The following is a 12664-nucleotide window of genomic DNA, read 5'->3' on the forward strand; positions in this document are numbered from 1 at the left end:
GACTTTGGGGCTTAGTGTCATGATATTTTTAAGTGGAAATATTCACTCCCTGACCCCCTACACAATATAAATCCAAATTTACACTAAAAGAAGATTCCAACATTTCAGATAAATTTTAAGCCACGAATTATCTCACTCCCTGGAGATACCACTGTCAGAACTTCGGTGAGCAATCTTCCAGGGTTTCATCTATTTAAAATATATATTTTGGGGACTTCCCTGGTGGTCCAGTGGGTAAGACTCCGAACTCCCAATGCAGGAGGCCCGAGTTCCATCCCTGGTCAGGGAACCAGATTCAACATGTCACAACTAAGAGTTCGCATGCTGCAACTAAGACCTGGTGCAACCAAGTAAATAAAAATAAATTTTAAAATAAATAAGATATATATTTTGTAAGTGGTGTTAGTGGCATTATAATTCAGTACGTTCTCTAGCTTTTAGAGAAGCTTAAAAGTGTGTTGGGCACATCTTTTCATAGCAATACAGTAAAATCTATCTTACTCCTTATATTGGCTGCATGGAATTATGTCGCAAGGCTTTTCTTTGGGGACAGTGGAAATGTTCTACATCTTTACTGTGGTAATGGTGACATGGGCGCGTAAATTGCCAAAGCTCAAACCAGCTGTGCATTTCAAATAGATGCATTAAATTGTATATAAAGTATGTCCCTTCAAAGTTGATTTTTAAAATATTATCCTCTTTGGAACCTGCACTTTGGTTAGGTAAGCAAAACAAACAAAACACCTTGTTCTTGTTGCTAAGAGCTACACGCTGCACATCTGGAGGTGAGGAGTCCTGCTGTGCGCAACTTACTCTCCAGTGGTTCGGCAATAACAGTAATAGCCGTCTATTTATGCATTCAGAGAGAGATCAAACAGCTATAGCAAACCTTGAATAAATGACAGAACTAGATAAAGAATAAAAATAAACGTTAGAAATCATAAAAGTACATCGTTAAAAGTTTATTTCCCCGTAGCTTTTTTCTCCCTTTTTCTTCTCTTTTCCTTTCTTCAACCCTTTCCCCCTTCCCTTCCTCCCTGCTTTTTCCACTCTCTCCTTTAGGGCTTATCCCCTGCATATTCAAACACACGAACACACCTGACTCACCTCCACCGGTCTGGTACCGACGCCCAAGTCGATGCTCACCCGGGCGTTTTGTAAACGATGAAGCGTTGCCCAGCTCCACTGTTATCGTATCATTTCAGGCAGTCACCCCAGTCTTTGAAGGAAGTCACACTGGGTCTAAAGTAGTTTCCTCCCTGAACGCGGCAGAACCTCGGTGGTTTTTTGTTTTTGTTTTCTGGATCTCTGCTTTTCATTCGGGCAGGAAGGACCGGATTTAAAGGCCAGTTCCGCAGCGGGCGCTTTCCTTCCTGGGGGCGACGCGAGGCTGTAGAAGTGTACTTAGATCCTAGAATCTAACGGTGGGCCCCGCAGCGGGGTGGGCTGGAAGAAGCAGCTCCGAACTCAGGATCAATCCAGGGGCGGTTTAAAATAAATCGAATTCCACATCTCTCGTCAGACCTACCGACTCGGAATTTCCGCGGACCCAAGCAGGTCTGCATTTTCGCAGCCTGCAGATGTAATTGCCGAGCAGTGTGAGGACCAGAAGCCTGAATGCAGCTCACTCCTGTCCCAACCTGCCCATAAGAGCCTTTATTCTGCTTTTATATCCACGAACAACTTCTATTTCCTTTAAACCAGAGTTAGGGGTTGGTTGATCTTCTGAGGGTGCAGCGGGGCCGCGCCTCGGGTTAGGCAAGCATCCGCGCAGGCTGCTTTCGGTTTCCTTTCGGGACCCAGCAGCAGTGCGAGAGGTCTGCGCAGAGAAAGATGCCAGTGTGCCGGTGAGTCCAGGGGTACAAAAGGGAGAGTGGAGGGAGAACAGGTAGTTTATAGGGCAGAGCAGGGGAGGCTGGAGGCAGCGTGGCGTGCAGGGAAAATACTTTGTACAAGAGACTAGCTGCGACGCTTGATGGGGGAGGGACAGCCACGCCCAAATCCGGGAGAGCACCCCAAATCTGGAGTCGTACCTCTCACGAAGAGTAGTTGGCTTTATCTCTCATTGCAGTCATCTCTAAATGCTGTGAGACAAACCTAACATATTAGTATTAGTATTAAAAGTCTTTTTGGGGGGAGAGGGGTTGCGACTCGAATGAGACCGTTTGCTGGAGCTGCCACACCTATCAAGTCTTCGAAGGACGATGGTCTTGGAGGAAAGGGCTTGTCAGGAGAGCTGGGTTCCATCTGCCTCTATACTTTCACTACCCTTGTGACCTTTCGCAATGAAAAGAAGCTCTCTGAGATGGGACAGGACCCAATCCCTGACCTGCTAAATAAATTATGATGGTCAAAGTAATTAATTAATAAAAATGATGTGAAATCTAAGAAATTGTTAAAACTTCCCGAGGCATGACATTTCCATCCACAGGAAAAGTATTGGAAAAGGATCTTAGTGGAATGGTTACTAATGAGAGGCAGAGTACAACTTTAAAAAAAGCATTTGCAGGGAGACAAAGATGAAATGAACACAGTTCCTGATCCTAAAGTGGCTCATTTTCTAATGTGGGGAGTATAAAATGGTCAGATGGGGCTCAAGGCAGGGCACACTTGGTTCCATCCGGGAGGTTTCAAGCAGGGCTAGACCAGTGACTCTAAAGCTTGCCTACACATTTGGAATCGCTGAGGGGGCTTCAAAAGATATGAAGCCCTAGGTTCAACCCAAGGGATACTGATTCAGTTGGTTTTGGCCATGGCCTAGACATATGGATAGTAAAAACTCCCCAGGTGGTTCTATAAGCAATCAGGTTTAAGGACCATGGCGTAGGTATTCCAAAGACCAAGAGATGTGTGTTGGGGATAAGGCACAGCTTTCAGAAGGAGGCTTTCAGGATGGCATTAAATTGCAGGACACCACGCCAGCAGAGCATATATGTACCCAGAGGACAGGGAGGGTCTCCGTGTGCAGAGTCACGGCGGGGAGGCTCTAGGGGTCTGGGGGAGAGGAAGGGCCCTGGCCCAGGAGCAGTACCTGTTCTCTCCCTGAAGCCTGTCCAGGATTCCAAATAGCCCCGCAGTCTTCCACAAAGCTCTCCCTGCATGTGGGCCTGGTAATACTTGCTTTGAAAGCCATCTGTGTCCCAGGACTTCTCCATTTCCATGGCCAAGTTCCGAGCCAAGGACTGGGGCGCTGTACATCCGTGGGTCTCTGGGTGACAGGAGAGGAGGAGCTCCCCATCATAGTAGCGAAACCTGAAGCCCCAGGCGTGGTTGTCTTCTCGGATTTCACAGCCCAGATCTCCTGGAGGGAATTCACACCTGCACCCCACCCCACCAGCAGTGACTCCTCCAGTCCCCGTGTCCCTCTGTCCTCACACCCAAGTGAGAAACTCCAGCCAGAGGGCCCCCTCCCTGCTCCCCTCATGTCTTCCCAGGGCTGCTGAGTCATGGCCACCCCCCTGCTGAACTCACAGACCCCTATCCTCTGGCCCCTGCCCCCAAATCCAGTGAAAGGCCTCCCAGCACTCTCGGACCCTCCCCACTCTCACCTCCTTTCTCCTCCTGCAGGGCAAGGATTTCTGCTAGAAGCTCTCTGAGGTCCTTCCACGTCTCTGTCAAGTCCTTGGACTCTGTGTCCCACGTCTCAGCTCCCAGCTCTTCTGCCCACAGCCCCCGGGGTTCTACCTGCCTGTCTCACGGTCATAGTGCAGGAAGGCCTGGCCATCCAAGTGTCCCCCAGCGAAAAAGCTGGACTGCACAGATCCATCCCGGGACAGCGCCGTGAGGTTGTAATGAAGACTGTGTGATCCTGGGGAAGGGGGAACCGCAGATGAAAGAGCTTTCCGGAAACAAGTGCACATCAAATGTTTACCAGACAAGTTCTGCTGTCCTGACCTGCTCCAGGACTGAGGATGCAGAACATGCACATGTACAAGGGACCACAATGAGAATTTTTCCAACACAGGGGAAAGAAGAAAAAGAGAAGGGAAGGAGAGGGGAATTGAGGAGTGGAGGGAGGGGTGGAGATGGGCAAACAAGCAGCACAAGTGCCAGGACAGGGAGGCACCGGCTCCCTAAGGGTCCAGGCAGGAGGCCAAGGGGAGAGGCTGGCCTGCAGGGGGCAAGGGAGAGGCAGGAAGACCAGGGTGAGGGGAGGTGGAGTCAGAGGGGAGGGAGGGGCAGTGTCAGGCCCAGGATCAGAGGCATCCCTGGTCAGAGGCGGGTCAGGTGAGATGGAGAGCGAGGGCTGCTGCCCGTGGGGCAGGCTCATCATGGACAAGGTGGGCTCAAGGGAGGGTGAGGCACGAGGCAGAGGGGCCTGAGGGGCTGGGCTGTGGCCCTAAGAGAGTGGAAGGTGGGCCAGTACCCCTGGTGGAGGTGAAGCAGTGGGTCTGGGCCCAGAGTGCAAGAGGCATGGTGAGGCCCCAGGTGGGGAGGTGGCTGGACCTGCCAGTGTCCCCTGGGAGAGGTGGGTGTTGGGGGCCTGAGTCAGTGCCATGTGCCCAAGGGTCATGGAGAATTAGAAGGAGGGTTGGCAAGAGAAAATAGAACTGGAAAGCCAAGGTGCACATTGGGAGGGACCTGCATGGTGGGAGTGGTTGGGGGCAGGTCACACCTCCACAGAGGGCATGGGTCAGGCAGCCAGCACAGGAGGGGCAGGGCTGGGGGAAGACCCCCTGTAGGGAAAGGCCAACTGACCAAGTGGCATCAACAAGGATTTTGGATACATGGTTGATGTAGTGAGAGCCCACTGGGGTCAGTGAACCCAAGAGAGGGTGATGAAGGCCAAGGAGGTGGGCAGTTGGACCAAGGGTAGTATTCCTATTGGGGAGGGAGGAAGGGCAAGGGGCTGCAGAGGAGACAGTGGTGAGGGTGGATTGGGGGGCAGGGGATGAGCATGCCTCAGGGGTCACTCTGGGGGACCTTGGGTTAGGGTGAAGACAGGAGAGGAGGGGTGCTCTGGTTGAGGGTGAGGATGGGGTAGTGATTCCTGGGAGGAGGCTTGTGATTGATGAGAACGTGGCGATGGCCCCAGGCACTCAGGCAAGGAGTGGAAGCTGGGCAACGTGCCATGAGGGTAGGTGCAGAGGGACCAGGGCAAGTGGAGTCCAGCACCTGAGGCCTAGAGAGTGGAGGTCTCAAGAGGGTGAGGTTTAGGATGCAGGAGTGGGGAAGGGGCAGTGCTGGGGGAAAGGCCCACACTGAACGAGGGCCAAGAGCAGGTGCCTGCACTGGGGCGGAGGTAGGAGGATGGGTGCCAAGACCAGGGGACAGGTCCTCCCACAGGGGCTGTGCACTGTGCTCAAGGCCCAGTTATCATTAGCAGCAGAGCTCCCCCTGGTGATGAAAATAGGGTAGTGATGAGGGAGGGAAGTCCCCCTGGGCAAAAGTCATCCCCAGAAATGTAAGGTTAGTGAAAGCTGGGGGGTGGTAGGAGCCATGCGGGTGTCTGGTCCTTGCAGGTCAAGACCCATGAGGGGAAGAGAGGGACCTGTGGTGGGAAAGGGGATGAGGGTGAGGACGCCCTAGGAAGGGATCAGAGAACTGTAGAGAGGAGGGGACAGCAGGAAGGGGCAGGACAAATCCTGAGGGGGCGCAAGAGATGGCAGGGGAGGAGGCAAGGAGAGAATCAGGGGTGGGTACGTGGGCACAGCAGAAAATTAGAGTGAACATGAGTGGGGGAGGGGGGAAGTAAGGGAGGAGGGAGGGAGTAGAGACCATAGAAACCACAGGAAGAATCTAGGCCCCAAAGCCATCAGATTCACTCTGTCAATGAAATTAATCAGTAAACAATCTATAATAAGAATAGAAAAGAGTTTTATTTGAGCCAAACTAAGGACTAGCCCTGAACCAGCAGGGTTTTCAGCACAGCACAGGCTTTTATATCTTGTCAGAACAAAGAACATTAAACAAGTCAGGGCTGCAGCACATACACGTGCAGCACATACAGTGTGGCCTTGGCACCTGGGAAAGGAGTCTTATCATCAAAGGTGAACTAGCGTTGGAGTCCCAAGAAGAGGGGCATTGAATCTTTATTTTTAACATGGAGATTCTTTACTTCTGGTCAATGTGCCGTTTCCTTTAATAATTAAAGCAGATGTACAATGTATGTCTGACAGGCCACAAAGAGGCAAGTTACTTAGTGCAAAATTCAACTTAGTTCATGTATAAGACAGGATAACTTACCTGTATCTGAATATGGGAAAACATTTTTTGTCGCTTCCCTCAGTGAAAGCCAGGATCGGCCACGGTGCCCACAGCAGTAGGAAATGTGGTTCAGGGCCCTTGGGCCCTTCCTAGAGCTCCAGTCACTAGAAAGAGACCCTCAACTCCAAGGCCTGAGGCCCTTGAGCGCTGCCTGCCTGGAAGCCCCCTGATTCCCGAGGCCAGAAACGGGAAGAGGGCAGAACTGAGAACAGGAGGAGAGGACAGCGCTCAGGGGCCTAAGAGGGCGTCCCGCACACCGGTGGGAAGTGGCCGCCTGAGCGTCGGACCTCCAAGAGCCCTTGATCGCCTCTGACGGGAGCAACCCGGGCTTGGGGGCAGCCTTCCCACCCAGGGCAGTCAGAGGACGCGGGTGTGTGAGGAAGAGGAAAGCAGGGAGGGCGGGTGCAGCAGGGGCAGCAGAGGGTGGGAGTCGGAAAGAGACTGAAAAGCCGGAACGTTATTTGGTGGCCACAGGCCGCGAGCCGCTCCCGGCCCCTCCCCGGCCTCACCCCGCCCCCGACTCCCCCCACTCCCCCGCCCCCACTCCCCACCCCGCTGCACCGCAAGTGAGACGGTCCCCGCGACGCTCACCGAATCCCACCCGGACCCTGAAACCGCCCCAGTCTCCCGGCTGAGGACCTCAATGAACGCCACTCACCAGCGGCGGTAGCCGGGAGCACAGAAAGGGCAGCACTGGCTAGAAACGGCAGGACAAGGAGTAGCGCCATGGCCCAGACCTTGTCAATCTCCCAGAGGCCCCGGGACAGCAGGCGAGCGGGCGGCACTGAGCTGGGCAGCGGCGGCGCACTGGCAGCGGAGACGGCCCGCTCGGAGCTTTAAAAACTTGGCCCCGCCCCCGCCCCGTCCCCGTCCCAGTCCTCCCTCCTCCGAGCGGGGACCGCCATCCGGCCGCTTCCGCTGCCTAGAAAAGCCTGGAGGCCAGTAAAGCCTTAGGATCCCCAGGAAGGTGAGACGGAGGGTAAGTGCAGACAAATGCCGAAGGGACAGGCTCTGAGCAGCAGAGAGTTAGGGCGCCCCCCCCACCAGAAGCGCCCAGATCACCGCCTCCCTCCTCTGCAAAAAGACTCCCCGCCCGCGACAGGGAAGGTCTCACAAGGCTGCTTCAGAGACACCCCACGTTTCCGGCCTTTCAGGGCTTCTTCCTTCAGGCACAACTTCTCTACCATAACCCCCTCCCTCCACCTTGCACAGCAGAGGTACTGGCAACAGTCCGCTGAGACCAGATTTGCAGATTTCAGCAGCTCTGCCTCTCAGAAGCCACTTGCCCAGATGAAGGACTCTTCCCCAGAGTTCAAACTCTTCTAGATGTTTCCACCATTATAATCTTCTCCTCCCACTGACTCCAAGACGGAGCCATGTGTCTTTTCCTGTGGCCTCTGCCTATAGGTGTCCACACTCTCCCAAGGCAGCCTCTTGATTCAGGCCCAATGAGGTGGCTCCCCATGATCGACCCCAACACCAACCTCTCCCAACTCCCTTTCCAACCTGCCTCAGGACAACTGCGCCTCTGGGCCCATCTGCCCCTCAAACCCAACAGATGTACAGGCAAACTCTAGCCCTCTCCCTGCACACCAGCCTCTCTCCCCCAAGTTCTCTTTAAGCATCACCAGCTTGGTCCCTTCTGATCCCCTTTCCCCTGCCTCTCATGGGCTCACAGTCAGCTCCTCCAACCCCTTTTCAGTCCCACTGCAGCTACCTTAGTCCAGGCTTTCATCTACCTCAGCCTAGAGAACTGCAAAGGCTTCCTAAACACCTGCCTGTCGCCAGTTATAACCATAAGGCCCCAGCCATCCACAGCTGCCCCATCTGCAGAATTAACACATAAGGTCTCTACTCCACCATCAAAGCCTGCAGTTGCCACAACCAGCTGTCTGGCATCATCTTCCACTTCTCTGGTGACATCTCCCCTGGGTTGCAGTAAAAGTGGGCTCCCCCCATTTCCTTACCCTGTCCTATCAGGATGCCACTGCTTACACATTCCCCTCTTATGGATTACTCTCCTCTGCCTTCCAGCCCATCAGAACTGCACATCCTAAAAGATCTCTTTTACATAGTGGGATTGGTAGCACAACCTCTGGATTATACTAAACACCACTTAACTGTAACTTTAAAAGGGTGAATTATGTGATATATGAATTATACTTCAATAATACTGTAATAACAATAATGCCGTCCTGAAGGCCTCCTTCTACTGAAAGCTGTGACTTATCCCCAGCACTCATCTCTTAGTCTCTGGAATACCTACACCATGGTCCTCAAACTCAGCTGCTTATTAAAACCAGCTGGAGAGTTTTCACTGTCTGTATGTTCAGGCAGTGGCCAAAACCAATTGAATTAGTATCCCTTGGGTTGGACTTAGACCTTCATATCTTTTAAAGCTCCCTTGGTGATTCCAATGTATTGGCAAATTTTAGAACCACTGGTCTAGGCCATGGTTTGAACCTCCCTGATGGTACCAGGTGTGCCCTCCCTTGAACCCTATCTTACCATCTTACACTCCTCCCGTTAGACAATGAGCCACTCCAGTAGCAGGAACTGTGTTCATTTCATCTTTGTCTCCCCTGCAAATGCTTTCTCACATTGAACTCCGCCTGTCACTACTAGCCATTCCACTAAGACCCCTACCCTACACTTTTTCTGTGGCTGGAAATCTCATGCATCACAAAGTTTTAACCATTTCTTAGATTTCACATCCATTTTTATTAATTACTTTGAGCATCATAATTTATTTAGCCATTCAGGGATTGGGTCCTGCTCATTCTCAGAGAGAATCTTTTCACTTCTAAAGATAGCAAGAATAGTGAGATGCAGAGAGGCAGGTAGAACCCAGCTCTCCTGACAGCTGGGCCCAAGCCCTTTCCTCCATGATGTCAACTCCTTAGAGGACTTCTTAGGTGTGCAAATCCAGCAAACCGTCTCATTCAGCTCACCCCCACCCTCCCAAAAGACTTTTAATACTTTAACGCTAATATGCTAGGTTTGTTGCACAGCATTTGGAGATGATTGTAACTAGAGATAAAGCCAATCCTACTCATTCTGGGGGTGGAAGAGGCCCTGATGGTATAGGGCTCAGGGTCAGGGTTGCTCCCTGGATCTAGATTTGGCTGCCTCGCCCCCCAACACACCGGCCCCCCGCCCAAGCTTCCCAGGTTGTCTTTTGTACAAAGTGTGTTCCCTCCACCCCACCCTGCTTCCAGCCCCCTCTGCTCTGCCCCATGAAAGACGTTTTCTCCCTCCACTCTCACCTTTGTACCCCTGGACTCACCCGCACAGCGGCATCTTTCTCTCTGCAGACCTCTGGCGCCACTGCTGGGTCCGGAAAAGGAACCTAAACCACCCAGCGCGGATGCTCGCAGAACCCAAGGCGGGGCTCGCAGGAGGGCCCTAAAGTTTTCTCTGCTGGGCCAGAGTTTACAGTGAGGACTGGAAATCACCCGTCCCCCAAACCCTGGGCTGAAGGAAATAAAAGTCGTCCACGGATTTAAAAGCAGAATAAAGGAACTTATGTGCAGGCTGGGAGGGGAGAGAGCTGCATTTAGGTTTCTGGTTCTCAAACTGCCGCTTGAGAAAATGAAGACCTATGTGGTCCTCGGAAATTCCGAGTTGGTAGATCCGGAGGGGGATCTGGAATCCGACTTATTTTAAACAAGGTCTTGGTTGATTCTGAGGCGTGTGAATAGGGAAATGCTTCTTCCAGCCCCGCCCCGCCCCGCCCCGGGCCCCCCGCTGTTAGATTCTAAGAACCAAAAACCAGGAAGCAGACGGCCCGCTAAGGATCTAGGAAATACCCACCGAGAATGTTCCTTCTTCTGTGGGGAACATAATTTAGAGCCGGTGTGACTTCCTTCAAAGACTGGAGTGACTTCACTAAAGGACACAGTAACAGCGGGTCCAGGCACAGCTTACAAACTGCTCAGGCGAGCACCCACTCCCCTGTCCGCCCGCATCTGGCCTGAGGTGGACAGAGTCACCTGTGTTCACCGTGGGGCTCGAATGTACAGGGGACAAGATGCAAAGAAGAGACCGGGAAAAGGAGGGCAGGAAGGGAGAAAGGGTTGAAGAAAGGAAGAGAGAAGATGAAAAAGGGTGGGAAAATCTACAGGGGAAATAAATTTTAAAATATATTTTTATTATTTCTAACTTATATTTAGTTCTGTCATTTATTAAAATTTTACCATAACTGTTTGATCTCCCTCTGAATACATAAAAGATGGCTATCATCGTTATTGCTGCACTACCTGAGAGCAAGTTGCAAACCTTAGGACTCCTCACCTCCAGATGTGCAGCGTGTAGCTCTTAGCAACAAGAACAAGGTGTTTTGTTTGTTTTGTTTACCTAACCAAAGTGCAGGTTCCAAAGAGGATAATAGTTTTAAAACCAACTTGGTTGGGGCATACTTTACATACAACCTATATTTCTTTTTCCTCTTGAATATTTTATATAGATCATTAGGTTTCCTTGAAGGTTTGGTAGGACTTAATCTCTAAAACATTCTGGATAAGGTTGAAGGGAAACAATTTTTATAACTGCTTTAACTTATTGACTTGTACTAAGTCTTTTCCATTGACATAAATTTCTTCAGTTTTAAGATTGTTTAAATCTCTCCTTTGTCTGCAGTGACATATCTCAGACAACTATGTTTTGTTCTTAATTTTGCCTATTTTCTCTTTTTAAAATAACTATTTCAATTCAGTATTTTACTTGGTTTTCTTCTTATAAATCCTCAACTGATACTATTTATTTATTTACTTATTTTTGGCTGCGTTGGGTCTTTGTTGCTGCACGCGAGCTTTCTCTAGTTGCTGAGAGCGGGGGCTACTCTTCCTTGAGGTGCGCGGGCTTCTCGTGGTGGCTTCTCTTGTTGTGGAGCATGGGCTCTAGGGGCGCGGGCTCAGTAGTTGTGGCGCACGGGTTTAGTTGCTCCGCGGCATGTGGGATCCCCCCAGACCGGGACACGAACCCGTGTCCGCCGCATCGGCAGGTGGACTCCCAACCACTGCGCCACCAGGGAAGCCCCAAAGTGATGCTTTTAAAGGTGAAGTCCAATGGAATATACTCAGCCATAAAAAAGAGTAAAGTAATGTCATTTTCAGCAGCATGGATGGCCCTAGAGATTATCATACTAAGTGAAGTAAGTGAGACAGAGAAAGACAAATATCATATGATATCACTAATATGTGGAATCTAATTTTAAAAAAAGATACAAATGAACTTATTTACAAAAGAGAAACAGACTTACAGATATCAAAACAAACTTACAGGGCTTCCCTGGTGGTGCAGTGGTTGAGAATCTGCCTGCTAATGCAGGGGACACAGGTTTGAGCCCTGATCTGGGAGGATCCCACATGCTGCGGAGCAACTAGGCCCGTGAGCCACAACTACTAAGCCTGCATGTGTGGAGCCTGTGCTCCACAACAAGAGAGGCTGCGATAGTGATAGGCCCGCGCACCGCGATGAAGAGTGGCCCCCACTTGCCACAACTAGAGAAAGCCCTCGCACAGAAACGAAGACCCAACACAGCAAAAATTAATTAATTAATTAATAAACTCCTACCCCAACATCTTCTTTAAAAAAAAAAAACAAAAAACAAACTTACAGTTACCAAAAGGGAAACGTGGGGGAGAGGGATAAATCAGGAGCTTGGGATGAACACACGCACACTACTATGTATGAGATAGATAACCAACAAGGACCTACTGTATAGCACAGGGAACTCTGTTCAATATTCTGTGATAACCTATAAGAGAAAAGAATCTAAAAAAGAAAGAATATATGTATATGTATAACTGAATCACTTTGCTGTACACTTGAAAATAACACAATACTGTAAATCAACTATACTCCAATAAAATAAAAATATTAAAAAAAAAATCAAGAAGTCATACCATCTCCCTCTTCTGCTCAAAACTATCTTCTAACTCCCATCTCCCTCAGAGCAAACGTCAAAACCCTTCCAGCATCCTCCAGGCCTTACATGGTCTGGCTGTACCTCTGATCTCATCTCAATTAATCTCTGCTCCTGCCATACTGGCCTCCTCACTTTAACTAGGACACACAGACATGCTCCTGCCCTGGTGCATTTGCCTGGAGGTTCCCTCTGCCTGGAAAGAACCTCCTCCAGACATCCTCAGGGATAATTCCTCATGTCCTTCAAATCTTTCCTCCAAGGTCACCTTCCCAGTGAGGACCTCCCTGACCACCCTAGTAAAACACCCATTTTCCCTGTCCCCGTACTCACACTCTGGATCACCTTCTCCACTGCATCTTTTCCACTGTACGTATCCCCTTGTAACAGAACACTTTCCTTATTTACTATGCTGATGGCACATAGTCTGTCTCTTCCCACTAGAATACATGCTCCACAAGGCCAGCAATTTTTCTGTTTTTACTTCAATGTTTCCCAGATGCAAAATACTGTGTCATATATCTGGCACAC

At 50.5% G+C, this 12664-nt stretch overlaps 2 long non-coding RNA genes across 2 annotated transcripts; one reads left to right on the forward strand and one right to left on the reverse strand.

The window, feature by feature from the left end:
* Positions 1–943: 943 nt before the first annotated feature.
* Positions 944–6591, reverse strand: LOC109548652 (uncharacterized). Its single transcript, XR_012323968.1, has 3 exons — positions 6187–6591; positions 3549–3808; positions 944–3318 (listed from the first exon to the last, which is right to left on the reverse strand). It is a non-coding gene; the product is annotated as an uncharacterized lncRNA (long non-coding RNA).
* Positions 6592–6711: 120 nt separating this feature from the next.
* Positions 6712–11819, forward strand: LOC141275722 (uncharacterized). Its single transcript, XR_012323974.1, has 2 exons — positions 6712–7186; positions 9522–11819. It is a non-coding gene; the product is annotated as an uncharacterized lncRNA (long non-coding RNA).
* Positions 11820–12664: the final 845 nt, after the last annotated feature.

This window comes from Tursiops truncatus, chromosome 10, assembly GCF_011762595.2.
Source record: "Tursiops truncatus isolate mTurTru1 chromosome 10, mTurTru1.mat.Y, whole genome shotgun sequence".
Taxonomy (NCBI): domain Eukaryota; kingdom Metazoa; phylum Chordata; class Mammalia; order Artiodactyla; family Delphinidae; genus Tursiops; species Tursiops truncatus.